At 47.2% G+C, this 16,344-nt stretch overlaps 1 long non-coding RNA gene across 1 annotated transcript; it reads right to left on the reverse strand.

Moving 5' to 3' along the window:
- Positions 1-558: 558 nt before the first annotated feature.
- Positions 559-8,532, reverse strand: LOC115651722. The gene is made up of 3 exons (XR_004000418.1): positions 8,522-8,532; positions 6,895-6,896; positions 559-718 (listed from the first exon to the last, which is right to left on the reverse strand). It is a non-coding gene; the product is annotated as an uncharacterized LOC115651722 (long non-coding RNA).
- Positions 8,533-16,344: the final 7,812 nt, after the last annotated feature.

Genomic DNA, 16,344 nt, shown 5'->3' on the forward strand with positions numbered 1-16,344 from the left:
TCTGTACTTTTCTTCAACAAAAGTGATGCTCATTTTGATCACGTGATATGGTAAATGCATCACTATAATCACAGTGTGATCCTTTTCTCTTTAATATCTACCAGTGCTGTACCTGTTTGGTAATTCCTATATTATAGAAGTGTAAGAGGCCTCAGTAGGTCATATAGTCCAGTTCCCTGCACTCAAGGCAGGACTAAGAAATAACTAGACCATTCCTGATAGGGTTATTAAGCACCGGAACAAATTGGACAAACACCTGACAGTCAGGAAGTTTTTCCTAATGTGCAACCTAAACCACCCTTGCTGCAACTTAAGCACATTGCTGCTTCTTGTATCCTCAGAGGTTAAAGAGAACAATTTTTCACTCTCCTCCTTGTCACAAGCTTTTATGTACTTGAAAACTGTTATCATGTCCCCTCTCGATCTTCTCTTCTCCAGACTAAACAAACCCAATTTTTTCAATCTTTCCTCATAAGTCATGTTTTCTAGACCTTTAATCATTTTTCTTGCTTTGCTCTGGACTTTCTCCAGTTTGCCCACATCTTTCCTGAAATATGATGCCCAGAACTGGACACAGTACTCCAGCTGATGCCTTATCAGATGTGGAGTAGAGTGGAAGAATTAATTCTCGTGTCTCGCTTACAACGCTCCTGCTGATACATACCAGAATGACATTTGCCTTTTTTGCAACTGTGTTACACTGTTGATTCATATTTAGCTTGTGATCCACTATGACCCCCAGATCCCTTTCCGCAGTACACCTTCTTAGGCAGTCATTTCCCATTTTGTATGTGTGCAACTGATTGTTCGTTCCCAAGTGGAGTACTTTCCATTTGTCCTTATTGAATTTCATCCTATTTACCTCAAACCATGGCTCCAGTTTGTCCAGATCATTTTAAATTTTAATCCTATTCTCCAAAGCACTTGAAACTCCTCCCAGCTTGGTATCATCTACAAGCTTCATAAGTGTATGGCATTTAAATCACTTATGAAGATATTGAACAGAACTAGACCCAAGACCAATCCCTGTGGGATCCCACCCGATATGCCATTCCAGCCTGACTTTGAACCACTGATAATTACTCCAATTATGCACCCACGTTAGGTGCTCGAACTAGAGGTACAGCAGGATCTCCTGGTTTGAAGTGGTTTCCATCATATACAGGAATTAGTTTTGTTCAATAGCTTTCAGCACCCACACTATACAAATTGTTCCAGCGCCTATGGCACCCACCTTACAGTAGCTCCATCTAGGTTGTATTTCACTAGTTTGTTTATGAGAAGATCATGTGAAACACTGTCAAAAGCCTTACTAAAATCAAGCTATACCACATCTACTCCTTTCCCCCTATCCACAGGTCTTGTTACCCTGGGTAAGAAAACTATTGGGTTGGTTTGACACAATTTGTTCTTGACAAATACATGTTGACTGTTAGTTATCACCTTATTAGCTTCTAAATGATTAATTGATTATTGCTCCATTATCTTTCTGGGTACTGAAGTTAAGCTGAGTGGTCTGTAATTCCCTGCCTGTATATATTGTCTTTTTATTTTTTTATATAAATAATTTCTTGCATTTTCATGCTGACCCTGTGGCAATTTTCCATACTGATGCATTCCTTTCCCCTATTTTTATTTGCTATATCCTGAACATTTGGTCAAAATCGTTCTTATTTCTCTGCTTTATCTGCTTTGTTACTTAACTTCTTGAAAGCCCTGTAGTTGTACGAGTCCAATAAAGCACCATCTATGTGGCCTCACTGTCTACCAGAAAGGTGCCTAATAATAATAATCAGTGTCCTCTTATAGCAATACAACCTATCTGATCACAAAATCTTTTCTACCATATCCCTTTGTCTGCCTACTTTAGATGTGTAAGCCACTGGTTTCTTATTCATGCCAGCTCTGAAAATTATCCCCTTCCCCTTATGCCTGCCTCTTTTTTACCAGCTCACTGCTTTTAACTTTCCCTGTAGCTTTGTCTGTCTTCAGACCCATATACTAGAGTTCTTCTTCGAGTGATTGCTCACATCCATTCCAGTTAGGTGTGCGCGCCGCGCGTGCACGTTCATCGGAAACTTTTTACCCTAGCAACTCCAGTGGGCCGGCAGGTCGCCCCCTGGAGTGGCGCCGCCATGGCGCCCAATATATATCCCTGCCGGCCCGCCCGCTCCTCAGTTCCTTCTTACCGCCGTGTCGGTCGTTGGAACTGTGGAGCGCGGCATAGCTGTCCTCCACGTCCCTAGCTCTCCTAGTTTCTATCGCTTGTTTATCGCTTATCTCTAGTTCTATAGATAGTTGTTAATTAGTATTGTTAAGTAGATAGTTTAGTAAATAGCTGTTAAGTAGTTTCTTGCCGGGGGCTTAGCCCTTCCCGGCACCGGGCGCCAGGCTCATGCCTGTTTCGCCAGGCTTCAAGCAGTGTGCGGCCTGCAAGAAGCCCATGCCTACCAGCGATCCCCACGAAGCGTGCCTGAAGTGCCTCGGGGAATCGCACAGATCTGACAAGTGCCGCATCTGTAAGGCTTTTAAGCCGAGGACAAAAAAGGAGAGGGATCAGAGGCTCCGAACTCTCCTAATGGAGGCGGCACTTGACCCGTCGACTTCGCAGACCGTGGTTTCGGCACCGGCACCGGATCGCTCCGGCACCGAGAAGACTCCTCGGCACCGACCTTCTCCGGCACCGGAATCAGAGCCTAGGCCGTCGAAGTCTAATACTCCGGCCAGGCAGACCCGGCTTGAACGCCCGGCCTCGACATCGGCCGTGGCGCCGCCGGCACCGTCAGCACCGTTGACTCCGGGCCCGGCGGGTCTGTTGAGTCCGGTGCCGCCGAGCTCCCCCATGAGATCTGGGGTTGAGATAATGGTCCCATCCACACCGGAGACCTTCGCCTCGGCTCGGGACCTTATTGCCCTGACGGAGCCTACTCGGCTGCCACCCCCGGTTCCTCCGGTGCGGGTCACGTCCAGAGGCAAGCCCATGATGTCGGCACCGCCCACGGACAGTCATTCGCCATCCAGGCCCCGACGTCTTGGGCGCTCCAGATCCCGACGCCGCTCGCAGTCCCGGCACCGCTCCCCTCAGCGGTACCGGTCGCACTCGCGGCACCGGTCGGCATCGAGACGGTCGCGGTCAGGCTCCAGTCGACACCGGCACCGCGACTCCAGGAGCAGGTCCCGACGCTACTCGCCGCACCGGTCGACCTCCCGGCACCGAGCTGGTGGCAGGTCCCGGTCCCGATCTCGCTCGACCTCCCGGCACCGAGCTGGTGGCAGGTCCCGGTCCCGGTCGATCTCCCGGCACCGAGCTGGTAGTAGGTCCCGGCACCGAAGCGGCGCCCGGCACCGTGACAGATCCCGGTCCCGAAGCGGCGCCCGGCACCGTGACAGATCCCGGTCCCGAAGCGGCGCCCGGCACCGTGACAGATCCCGGTCCCGAAGCAGCGCCCGGCACCGTGACAGATCCCGGTCCCGATCCCGGCACCGTTATGACTCCCGGCACCGGTCCCCGGCACCGAGACGATCCTCTGTGCCGGCCCGCGCAGACCCGTACCATCCAGGGTCGGCCCCGCCGTGGCCCTCCAGGCAGCCGTCCGTGTCCTCCCAGACGGACAGCGGCTATGCGCTGGGCACCGACCGGCAGGCGGCGCTGTTTGCTGATCCGCCGCTGCAGGACCAAGGCCCCCCACAGTGGGGATTCTGGACACCCTGGGCGTACCATCAGGCCCAGGGCCCCCAGCAGCTCCCTGCTAGGCCGGCGACTGCGGAGCGTAGGGCCCCTGAAGCCTCCTTGTCTCGCCCCCCTCCCTCCCCGGAAGGGGACGAAGGGTCCAAACAGCAGGACTCCGCTGGGGCTCCGGAGACAGAGGCGAGGGCTGAGGAAGACCCTCAGTTGGACACTATTGTGCCTGGGGTCTCATCATCCTCCTCCCCGGATGAGGCGGTGGCGGGTACCTCCTCCAACAGTCCCCCCCCGCTGGATCTCAGGGCGCACCAGGACCTCCTCAGGCGATTGGCTCAAAACCTGAGTCTGCAGGCAGAGGAGGTCTCGGAGATAGAGGACCCAATTGTCACCATCCTCTCTTCCGATGCTCCCACCAGGGTCGCCCTGCCGTTTATACGGACCATTCAGGCCAATGCCAATACTATCTGGCAGTCCCCGGCCTCCATCCTTCCGACAGTGAAAGGAGTCGAGAGGAAGTACATGGCCCCTTCTAAGGGGTACGAATATTTACATGTTCAACCGACTCCCGGTTCACTGGTAGTGCAATCGGTGAACGATAGGGAGCGTCACGGCCAGGAGGCTCCGGCCCCCAAATCCAGAGAAGCCAGGCGGATGGACCTCCTTGGCCGTAAGGTGTATTCGGCTGGGGCGCTGCAGCTCAGGGTCTCTAACCAACAGGCCCTGCTGAGCAGATACGCCTTTAACTCCTGGGTGGCAGTGGACAAATTTAAGGAGCTGCTGCCACAGGATGCTCGCCAAGAGTTCACGGCCATCTTGGACGAAGGCAAGAAGGTCGCGCGCACGGCCTTGCAAGCCTCCTTGGACGCTGCGGACTCGGCTGCCCGTACCCTCGCGTCAGGAGTTACGATGCGTCGCATCTCCTGGCTGCAGGTTTCCGGCCTTCCGCCAGAGCTCCAGCACACGATACAGGACCTTCCTTTCGAAGGCCAGGGCCTGTTTTCCGATAAGACAGACCCCAGACTTAAGAGTTTAAAGGACAACCGGGTCATTGCGCGGTCCCTCGGGATGCACACCCCCGTGACACAGCGTAGACCCTTTAGGCCGCAACAACAGCAGCACCGTCGGCCGTTTTCCCAGTTCCGTCAGCGGCAGGACCCTTACAGGCGCCGCGGCAGGAACGGGAGGCGCAGGCAGTCGGGGAACCAAGGGGGGCAGAACCAAGGCTCCTCAAAACCCCCGCCTGGTCCTAAGCCTTCATTTTGAAGGTGCGCTCGAGGGCGCAGTAACAGTTTCCCCTACGGATCCTTCCCCTCCGTTTTCCAACCGCCTTTCGTTTTTCCTCCCGGCGTGGTCCCAAATAACATCGGACCGCTGGGTCTTGAGCGTGGTGCAGACGGGGTACCGCCTGCAGTTTGTTTCGTTCCCTCCTTCCCGCCCTCCTTCCTCGTCCCTCTTCAGGGACCCCTCTCACGAGCAATTCCTTCGGCAGGAGGTGCAGACGCTCCTCAGCAAAGGAGCTATAGAGGCGGTTCCCGAAAACGAGAAAGGCAAGGGGTTTTATTCCTGCTATTTTCTGATCCCCAAGGCCAAGGGGGGCCTCAGGCCTATCCTCGACCTGCGAGAACTCAACAAATACCTCGTGAAGTTGAAGTTCCGCATGGTATCCCTGGGGACCATTATTCCATCCCTGGATCCGGGAGACTGGTACGCCGCCCTCGACATGCAGGACGCGTATTTCCACGTTGCCATTTGGCCACGCCACAGACGCTTCCTCCGCTTCGTTGTGGGGGCTCGTCATTATCAATTTGCGGTCCTCCCGTTTGGCCTGTCCACGGCCCCGAGGGTGTTTACAAAATGCATGGCAGTTGTCGTGGCGCATCTTCGGCGCAACCGTGTCCACGTGTTCCCTTATCTGGACGATTGGTTGATTCGGGGCACGTCGGAACAGCAGGTGTACAGCCATGTCCGCGTGATCACCGGCATGTTTGCGAGTCTGGGCCTCTTGATAAACACAGACAAGTCCACCCTGAGGCCCACTCAGAAGGTGGAATTTATCGGGGCCGTCCTGGACGCCACTGTGGGCAGGGCCTCGCTGCCTCGGCAGCGGTTCCAGACCATGGCGGCGATCGTTCAACGCTTGCGGTCAGCCCCGTTGACGTCAGTGAGGACATGTCTAACCCTGTTAGGCCACATGGCGGCGTGCACCTTTGTGACCGACTACGCTCGGCTCCGCATGAGGCCTCTCCAGCTGTGGCTTATCAGTCATTACAGACCAAGGCAACCGCTAGACATGTTAATCACAGTCCCCCAGAAGGTCTTAGATTCCCTCGGCTGGTGGGGGGACCAGTCCGTATTGTGTGCGGGTCTTCCCTTTCACCCGTCTCAGCCCTCGGTATCCCTGACAACGGATGCCTCAGATCTAGGCTGGGGGGCCCACCTAGGGACCCTGCGGACGCAGGGCCTATGGTCCCAGGAGGAGGTGGGGCTACATATCAACATGAGGGAGTTGAGAGCGGTCCGCCTTGCTTGCCAAACGTTTTGTCATCAGCTTCAGGGTCGTTGTGTAGCCGTGTTCACGGACAACACGACGACCATGTATTATATCAACAAGCAGGGCGGCACCAGGTCCTCCTCCCTGTGCCTCGAGGCGATACGACTCTGGGACTTTTGCGTAGCCCACTCCATTCACCTCAAGGCTTCCTTCCTTCCCGGAGTACGGAACACGCTGGCGGATCGATTGAGCAGATCCTTCCTGTCACACGAGTGGTCCCTTCGACCGGACGTCGCTCTCTCCATTTTCCGGAGGTGGGGTTATCCCCGGGTGGACCTCTTTGCGTCCAAGGGGAACAGGAAGTGCCAAGCGTTCTGCTCCTTTCAGGGCAGGGAGCCGGGGTCGATAGCAGATGCCTTCCTCATCCAGTGGTCGACCCACCTGTACTATGCGTTTCCTCCGTTCCCTCTGGTTCACAAGGTCCTCCTGAAGGTGCGCAGAGACAGGGCTCGTGTTATCATGGTGGCCCCGGCATGGCCCAGACAGCACTGGTACACCATGCTGCTAGACTTGGCCGTAGCCGACCCAGTTCCCCTGCCCCTTCATCCGGACCTGATTACCCAGGACCACGGGTCCCTCTGTCACCCAGACCTGCAGTCGCTGCACCTAGCGGCGTGGCTCCTGCGTGGCTAACTGGTTCCGAGCTGCGCTGCTCCACGCCTGTGAGAGAGGTGCTCTTGAGCAGCAGGAAACCATCCACAAGAGCCACATATTCGGCAAAATGGAAACGCTTCTCCTGTTGGTGCGTAGAGAGAAATCTCCGCCCTATGGAAGTTTCGGTATCCGAAATCTTAGATTATGTTTGGTCCCTCAAAGAACATGGTCTGGCCTTATCGTCGTTGCGAGTCCATCTGGCAGCTATCTCCACCTTTCACCCGGGTGCGGACGGTCGCTCCGTTTTTTCTCACCCGACGGTGTCGAGATTCCTTAAGGGGCTGGAACGGTTATTCCCTAACGTCCGTCCCCCTGCTCCAACCTGGGATCTTAACCTGGTGTTGTCCCGGCTCATGGGGCCCCCCTTTGAGCCGTTAGCTACTTGCTCCCTGCTTTACCTCTCTTGGAAGGCTGCCTTTCTAGTAGCTATCACCTCAGCTAGACGGGTGTCGGAACTCCGAGCCCTTGTGGTGGACCCCCCATACACGGTCTTCCACAAAGACAAGGTGCAGCTTAGACCACACCCTGCCTTTCTACCCAAGGTGGTCTCAGCCTTCCACGTCAACCAAGAGATTTTCCTCCCGGTTTTTTTCCCAAAACCTCACTCCTCAGGCAGGGAGCAGCAGCTCCACTCGCTGGATGTCCGTAGAGCTCTCGCGTTCTACATAGAGAGGACCAAACCCTTCCGCAAATCCCCCCAGCTTTTCGTGGCGGTAGCGGACCGTATGAAAGGGCTTCCTATCTCCTCCCAGAGGTTATCCTCGTGGGTTACGTCCTGTATCAGGACCTGTTATGACTTGGCCCATGTCCCTACGGGCCGTGTGACTGCGCATTCTACCAGGGCGCAGGCGTCGTCGCTGGCTTTCCTGGCCCGTGTGCCCATCCAGGAAATCTGTCGGGCAGCGACCTGGTCATCGGTCCACACCTTTGCTTCCCACTACGCCCTGGTACAGCAGTCGAGAGAGGATGCGGCCTTCGGAACTGCAGTGCTCCATGCCGCGACTTCTCACTCCGACCCCACCGCCTAGGTATGGCTTGGGAGTCACCTAACTGGAATGGATGTGAGCAATCACTCGAAGAAGAAAAGACGGTTACTCACCTTTGTAACTGTTGTTCTTCGAGATGTGTTGCTCACATCCATTCCACACCCGCCCTCCTTCCCCACTGTCGGAGTAGCCGGCAAGAAGGAACTGAGGAGCGGGCGGGCCGGCAGGGATATATATTGGGCGCCATGGCGGCGCCACTCCAGGGGGCGACCTGCCGGCCCACTGGAGTTGCTAGGGTAAAAAGTTTCCGACGAACGTGCACGCGCGGCGCGCACACCTAACTGGAATGGATGTGAGCAACACATCTCGAAGAACAACAGTTACAAAGGTGAGTAACCGTCTTTTTCTTCTATTCAGAGAGAAATCACATCACTTTATAGGCCTTGTTACTTTAGATAATATGTACATATGGTCATTTGTGTGTCCAGGTCCCTATTCATCACCGTGCTTACTTTGTGTGAGAACTCTCCTTGATGTCCTGTTCTTCATCTTACTATTGTTTTGTCATTTCCATCATTGAGATGCAAAGCTTTTGACAACTTCTGCCAATTTCGACAAGTTTCCCTTATGTCATTGCACTCTGACTATGGTACACTCTTCTAATGGGAGTGATGTACAGTTTGCTATGATTCCACACATGTGGAATGCAGGATCAGCCACTGAAATTAGGTTTTAACCTATGACACCTTCAAATTGTAGAAAACCAGTTTTACATGTATAACAACACAGCTGCTAAAATTATTAACTGAATCACACTTAACAACTGGCATTTCTCCAAAATCTGTCTATACATTCAGTTAAACAGAACATGCTCTCTGTAATAGCACCATTTGGTAACCTGCAGTAAAATTAAAGGACTGGGGAGAGTAGCAAAAAAGGGAGGAGAATTTCTGTGCCTCTACCCTTTGTAATAGCATGGGTGGGGGTAAAAAAAGTAAAGGATCTTTAGTTTTTACTCTATTTTTAAATCAGAGTGCTAAGCTGTCTCCCAGTCTTATCTTAAAGAAAACTTGAATAGCCCTGACTAAAATCAGACATCGTACAGGTAAGTGGTATTATGAAATGCGGGGCTTGAGCTGGAACCCATTGAAGTATGTGGGAGTCTACTGAAAAAGATCTGGCAATTATAGTGGATCACAAATTGAATATGAGTCAACAATGTGATACAGTTGTGAAAAAAAGGGAATATCATTCTGAGGTGTATGAACGTCCTGTGTAAGATATGATAGGTAATAATCCTGTTCTACACGGCACTAGTAAGACTTCAGTTGGAGTACTGTGGAATTCTGGGTTCCACAGTTTGAGAAAGATGTGGGTAACTTGGAGAGAGTCCAGAGAAGAGCAACAAAAATGATAAAAGATTTAGAAAACCTGAGCTATGAGGAAAGGTTATAAATACTGGGCATGTTTAGTTTTGAGAAAAGAAGACTAAGGGGACGACCTGATAATGTCTTCAAATATGTCAAAGGCTGTTATAAGGAAGATGGTGATCAGTTGTTCTCCATGTCCACTGAAGATTGTCCAAGAAGTAATGGGCTTAATCTGATATTAACAAAAGCTATCTAACTATAAGGGTAATTAGGTTCTGGGATAGCTTACCAAGGAAGGTTGTGGAGGTTTTTAAGAACAGGTTGGGCAAACACCTGTCAGGGATGGTCTAGGTTTACTTGGTTCTGCCTCAGTGCTGGGAGCTAGACTTGATGACTTCTCAGTGTCCCTTCCAGTCTTACATTTCTGTGAAAGATCTATAAAGGATATGAACTCAGGATATCAGCAACCAAAGTGAGGTTAGGAAGACACTTCTTGGTGAATGTTAATACATAGTTGTTCATTCCTCTGAAGCACTTGGTTCTGGCCTGTTCAAAAGCCCACTAAAGTCAAAAGAAATGCCCTTTGATTGCAGTGAGATTTGACATTCATAGATGTCAAGGCCAAAAAGGGACCACTGTGATCATCTAGTCTGACCTCTTGTTTAGCACAGACCATAGACATTCCCAAAATGATTCCTAGAGCAGATCTTTTAAAAAAAATTCCAATCCTGATTTAAAAATTGCTAGTGATGGAGACTCCACTGTGACCTTTGGTAAGTTGTTCCAGTGGTTAATTTGTTCCAGTGGTGATATTTATGCCTTTTTTCCAGTCTGAATTTGTCTAGCTTCAGCTTCCAGCCATTATGTTACAACTTTCTCTACTAAATAGAAGAGCCCATTATTAAATATTTGTTCCCCATATAGCTAATTACAGACTGTAGTCAAGTCACTCTTAACCTTCTCTTTGTTAGACTCAAGGAGTTCAATCTATTTAGTTTATCACTAAAGGTGATAGGTATGTTTTCCAGTCCTTTAATCGTTCTTGTAGCTCTTCTCTGAATCCGCCCCAATTTCTCAGCATCCTTTTTGAACTGTGGACACTAGAATTGGACACAGTATTCCAGCAGCAGTCGCATCCAAATACAGAGGTAAAATAACATCTCTACTTCCCCGTGAAGAATCCTCTATTTATGCTTCCAAGGTTTGCATTAGCCCTTTTGGCCAGGGCGTTGCACTGGGAGATAATGTTAGCTGATTATCCACCATGACCCCCAAATCTTTTTTCAGTGACACTGCTTCCCAGGATAGAGTTGCCCCATCATGTAAGTATGGGCTGCATTCTTTGTTCCTAGATGTATAGGTTTACATTTGCAATATTAAAATGCATATTGTTTGCTTGCACACAACTTCTCAAGTGATCAGATCCAATTTTTGTGTCACCTGCAAACTTTATCAGTGATTATTTAAAGTGTTCTTCCAGGTCATGGATAAAAATGTTAATTAATGTAGGACCATTGACCGATCCCTGCAGGATCCCATTAGAAACATACCAATTCAATGATGATTCCCCATTTACAATTATATTTTGAGATCTATCAGTTTAATGTGTTCCATGTAAATTTTGTACCATTCTAGATTTTTAATCAAAATGTCAGTGGTACCAAGTCAATTGCCTTACAGAAAATTTCAGTGTATTTCATCAACAGTATTATCTGTGTCAATTCAGTTTTTAATCTTATAAAAACATCATTAGTTTGAAGGGATCTCTTTTCCATAAACCCATGTTGATTGACATTAATTACATCACCCTCTTTTAATTCTTTATTAATCGAGTCCCATAGTCGCCATTCCATTATCTTGCCTGGGATCAATGGCAGACTGATAGGCCTATAATTACCCAGGTCATCCAGTTTACTCTTTTTAAAATTTGAATCAGACCCAAATTCCCAAATTCTTGTAATCTCCATTATGGATTAATCTCCCCAGGTGGACCATGATTCCATCTTATTTTATTTTTTGAAAACACACTAAGAATATGATCATGTTTATTATTGTCATATCCAGCTACAGTATTAAGCTGCCAATATGTTAAAATGTACAGGCATATTTTAAAAAGCTTTAAAGAACTACTGCCAATGTTCAGACCTTAACAAATCATCTTTTATACAGCACATTATTTGCCATAAGTATCAAAAGATAAATATAGATTAAGGACCAGCTACCTTTAATTAGTTTTACAAGTTAAGATCGCAAAAATGTGCAATAAAAGTCCATCATTTTCATTGGCCTGTCCATAAATTTTAGCAAATGCAAACTATTTAAAAAAAATCTTTTAAATATTTTGTTGTTTAGGGTTTAGCTACATTAGGTAGCGTGCAAAATAGGATTTAGTTAGAAACACTCCTCAGTCTTAGGTGTAGTGACATAAATCATTTAGTTACAAGGATCAGACAGCAACTTCAAAGTATTACCTTTCAAGCCTCACTGGGCCATGTTAAGTCTCTTACAAGTTAATTTTTTTAATCAGATACTGTAGTTTTCAAATGATATCCCATTTTGGTTTGTTTTTTGCCTAATAAAAAGGAAAGATTTTCTCAGACACCTGCAGATAACAAAGGCCCTGCAGAAAACAATTCCACACATGATATCTTTGAAGAAAGAAGAAAAACACTGGATTTTGGTCTCTGCAAAATCCAATTTTGTTTGCACTGAAAAGAGCTCATGGAAATAGAGTAGAGTAGGTGATGCTTCCACTAGATGGCAAGCATTCTCCTTCTTATTTGTATTCTCACCAACTTTAAGCTCAAAGGCTGCTCAAATTTCACCTTCCATGTAAAGCTACGGGTGGCTGCACTTCTGTTGAAAATACAGTATAGCTATATTTATTAATAATAATAATACTTTTATATAGACTGTCTCATCTATAGATCTCAAAGCATAAGGATGAGTAAGAGTTCAGATAAAATAAGAACTGACCTAAACCTTGGTACAAACTGAACTTTTTGTTGAGGTTTGAAAAGCTGTGGTTATATCCTCTCCAATTTATTGCTTTGCTGTCTCTGCTTATCCTGGTATAGATTGTAAGACCAAAAGGAACCATTCTCTAGTGTGACCTCCTCGATAACACAGGCCATAGAAGCACACCCAGTAACTTCTGTATCAAGCCCATAACTTCTAAGAGATATGCTATTGCTCTACCAGTATGATTGCCAGTTTTGATTTAAGAACTTAAGTAACAGTGAATCTACCAGTGAATCCACCAAAGCCTGGGAGGAGGCAGGTGCAGAGAATTAGGTTGCAAAGAGTGTCAGGAGCCAGAAATAGGAATCAAGGAGGACAAAGAGGGAGCAGATGGAAAAGGAAAGAGATTAGAAAGGGGAAGCAGAAAATAAAATGAAAAATGCAGAGTGAAAGAGGGACAAAAATTCATCGATTTTAAGGCCAGGCGGGACAATTGCGCTCACCTAGCCTGCATCACACAGGCTTTAGGACTGACAGATTTGGAGCTGCTCTGTAATAAGTTATGAATATGATATGTTCTGTGGGGTGTAAGAATCTCCACTGTATACAGAGTTAATTCAGTAAGCAGGTGTGGTTGGGGGTTCCCCCAAGCCTGTGAGGTGTAGGAATCTCCACTTTATACAGAGTTAATTCAGTAAGCAGGTGTGGTTGGGGGTTCACCCAGGCCAGTCAGGGATTCAGTCAATGTCTGCTTTGTAACCCTGGGCTGCACAGCTTTAGTCCAGAGTTCTGACTTCTGCAGCCCAGAAGCCTCAGCCTGGCTTTGCCCAGCCTAGTTACCCCTGGCAGGGCAAACTCAGGACCCTGAATTCACCCCCAAATTGTTCTTCTGCAGGGACCAGTCCCTCTCACTGGGACTGTGTTAAGTTCACTGCCTCTCCAGAGAGAGTAAAAGACTCCGACCTGTCAGCTTTCTAGAAGTCAACGTTTCCTTGAATTTACCCAGCACCCATGATTTATAATGAAAGCAAAATGAGTGTTTTAACAAAAGAGCCTGGAGTATGTGATCCGAGGTAACACGGGTGAAGCTAGAAATGGTTACAAACAAATACAAGTAAAAACACACATCTAAAAGACTAAAACTTAATCTAGCAAGATACAGTCGTTCAAGATGATTTGTCTCACCTACAGTCTCCTTTCCATCTTTAGTGGGCCAGCCTGGCCAGGATCCACCACCGAAATCAAATAGCTCAGTTCCTCCTAACACAGAGGATAAAGACGGAGTCTCTCTCCATTCCACATATCCCCAATGGGATTGTCTTTATTTTACAAGCCAGGAAGGACTCCTGGGGATTCAGTTCCCTGTGTCTCTCTGGGGTGCAGAAGCCACGTTAATTTTCTGTCTCTGGGCTGCAGGTTCAGGATAACCCCCTCTGGTTTAGCTCGATAGCTTTGTTTACTACTAATATAAATTGAGGTAAAGTCACATTCCTTTGCTTAGGGCAGATCTGTTTATTGCCTTTACCTAGGCTAGGCTGTCTGGTCTTAAATATGTTCTAGTACCATTATACAGAGGAAATTTATAACTTCACATATAATGCTGACACAGGCATTTTACAATGATGTTAAGACCAGTGTGGTTATCAGCTTTCATATGATATTTTACACAATGCCTTGTGGATAAATACCATTATAATAGAGTGTTGGGTGTAGTGAGTTGGTTGAGTCTGACACTCTTAGGGTCAAAGCAGTGTTGTCAACACTTGCACCCAGGAGAGGGGCAGGTGGATTCTGATACACAGGTCTCTGCAAACCCTTCTGGGATGAGGCAAAAGCCACTCACTTTGATCCTCTGCCCTCCCACAGAGCCCACCAAACTTCCTGGGAAGACAGAACAAAGACTCTGGCAACATTTAAAAGCACACACTCTCCCTTTTGGGGGACAGAGATTGTTGGTCGACAGACTGACTCCCTGATCCACATGTCTTTTTTGGAGTCACTGTTTCCCAGGGTAGAGTTTTTACATCCTGTACGCATGGCCTACACTCTTTGTTCCTAGATTTAAGACCTTAAATTCTGCTGTATTTAAATGCATGTTGTTTTGCTTACGCCCAGTTTATCAAGCAATCCAGATTGCTATGAGTCAGTGACCTGCCCTCTTCATTATTTAACACTCCCCCGATCTTTGTGTCATCTGCAGACTTTATCAATCATGAATTTGTTTTCTTCTGGGTCATTGATAAATATGTTAAAGGGCATAGAGTCAAGAGTCAATCCCTTGGGACTCCACTAGAAACACACACTCGATGATTCTCTACTTACAGTTACATTTGAGACCTACTTAACCAGTTGTCAGTTTTTAACCCATTTAATGTGTGCCATGTTAATTTTGTATTGTTCTAGTTTCTTAATCAAAATGTCATGTGCTATCAAGTCAAATGCCTCACAGAAATCTATTACATCAACACTATTATCTTTATCAATCAAATTTGTAATCTCATAAAAAAAATCAAGCTTGACAGGATCTATTTTCCATAAACCCATGTGTTTGGCATTAATAAAGAATTAAAAAAGAATACTTAATCGAGTCCCACATCAGCCACTCCATTACTTTGTCCAGGATTGATGTCAGGCTGTCAAGCTTGTGATTATTTGAGCCATCCAAACTGGCATAACATTTAGCTTTTTTCCAGCCTTCTGGAATTTTTCCAGTGTTCCAAAGCTTATTAAAAATCAACATTAATTGTTCAAAGAACTCCTCAGCCAGCTCTTTTAAAAACTCTTGAATGCAAGATATCTAGACCTGCTGATTTAAAAATATCTAGCTTTAGTTGCTTCTGTTTAACAGTCTCCTTAGTTACTAATGGAATGGACAGAATTTCATCATAAGATATGAATACATCATCTGGCTCTCTCTCAAATACAGAACAGAAATATTTATTGAACACTTTTGTTTTCCTGCACTTTTATTGACAATTCTATCACTCCCATCTAAGAATGAACCAATACCATTGTTCCCAATATACAGTACTTTAAAAAAGTCTCATTATTAACCTAAATGCTTCTGTCATAGATTTCTCCTGGTGACCTTTTGCTTCCTTATCAGTTTCTAGCTTCTAATTTATTTTAATTGCTAACAATTGCCCCTTTTTTCCCAGTTGTTAGATATTGCTGTTTATTTTTTATTGCTGCCTTCATTTCCTCTCTTAGCCAGGATGGTCTTTTAACCAACATGGCCTTCTTTCTTGACTGTGGGTTTTGGGACATCAAGTAAAATGTTCTTAAGCAGTTTCCAATTACGATTTACATTTTTCTGTTTAAATTCTTTCTCCTAGTTGATTTGGCTCATAATTGTTTTCCGCTTTATGAAATTGGCCTCTTAAAGCACCAAGTATATTAATTGTATATATATTATACTGCTGAGATGTTATAATATTTGCATATAAATGGATCGAGTCATGATCACTTTTACCTAAGCTACCACTCAGTTTTTCTGTGATCAGTTCTTCATCTGTCAAGCTGCAATCTAATATATAATCTCCCCATGTTGGATGCAATGCTTCCTGAGTTAGGAAATTATCATCTACAACTTTTAGAAATTCCAAGGATGTTTTAGTATTGGCATCATGACACCTCCAGCAGTGGTTGCTCAGATTGAAGTCCCCCATGATTAGGGCCGGCTCTAGGCACCAGCGACGGAAGCAGGTGCCTGGAGCAGCCAATAGATAGGGGCGGCACTCTATCCATTGTTGAGGCGGCACTTCTGGGTCAGCTGGCAGCGGCACTTTGGCAGCAGCTCAACTGATCCATCTCAGTCTAAGGTGGCAATTTGGTGGCAGGTCCTTCATTCCCTGTCTTCTGCCTCGGCCGCACTTCGCCGGCAGCTCAATTGGATTTTTCTTTTTTCACTGCTTGGGGTGGCAAAAAAGCTGGAGCCAGCCCTGCCTAGGATCGCAGATTTTTCCTTACACATTATAGATTGGTCCATAAAGAGACGGTTTTCCTGTTCTCATGTGTAATTTGGTGGACTATCTGTGCTCTATCTGTGATGACACTGATCCATTAGCTTTCCAGATAATTTGCTTCCAGATTGCCAGTGACTCAGAAATAGGAAATGCCATTTTTGATATGGAGTGC

Source organism: Gopherus evgoodei, chromosome 4, assembly GCF_007399415.2.
Source record: "Gopherus evgoodei ecotype Sinaloan lineage chromosome 4, rGopEvg1_v1.p, whole genome shotgun sequence".
In the NCBI taxonomy this organism is placed as follows: Eukaryota; Metazoa; Chordata; order Testudines; family Testudinidae; genus Gopherus; species Gopherus evgoodei.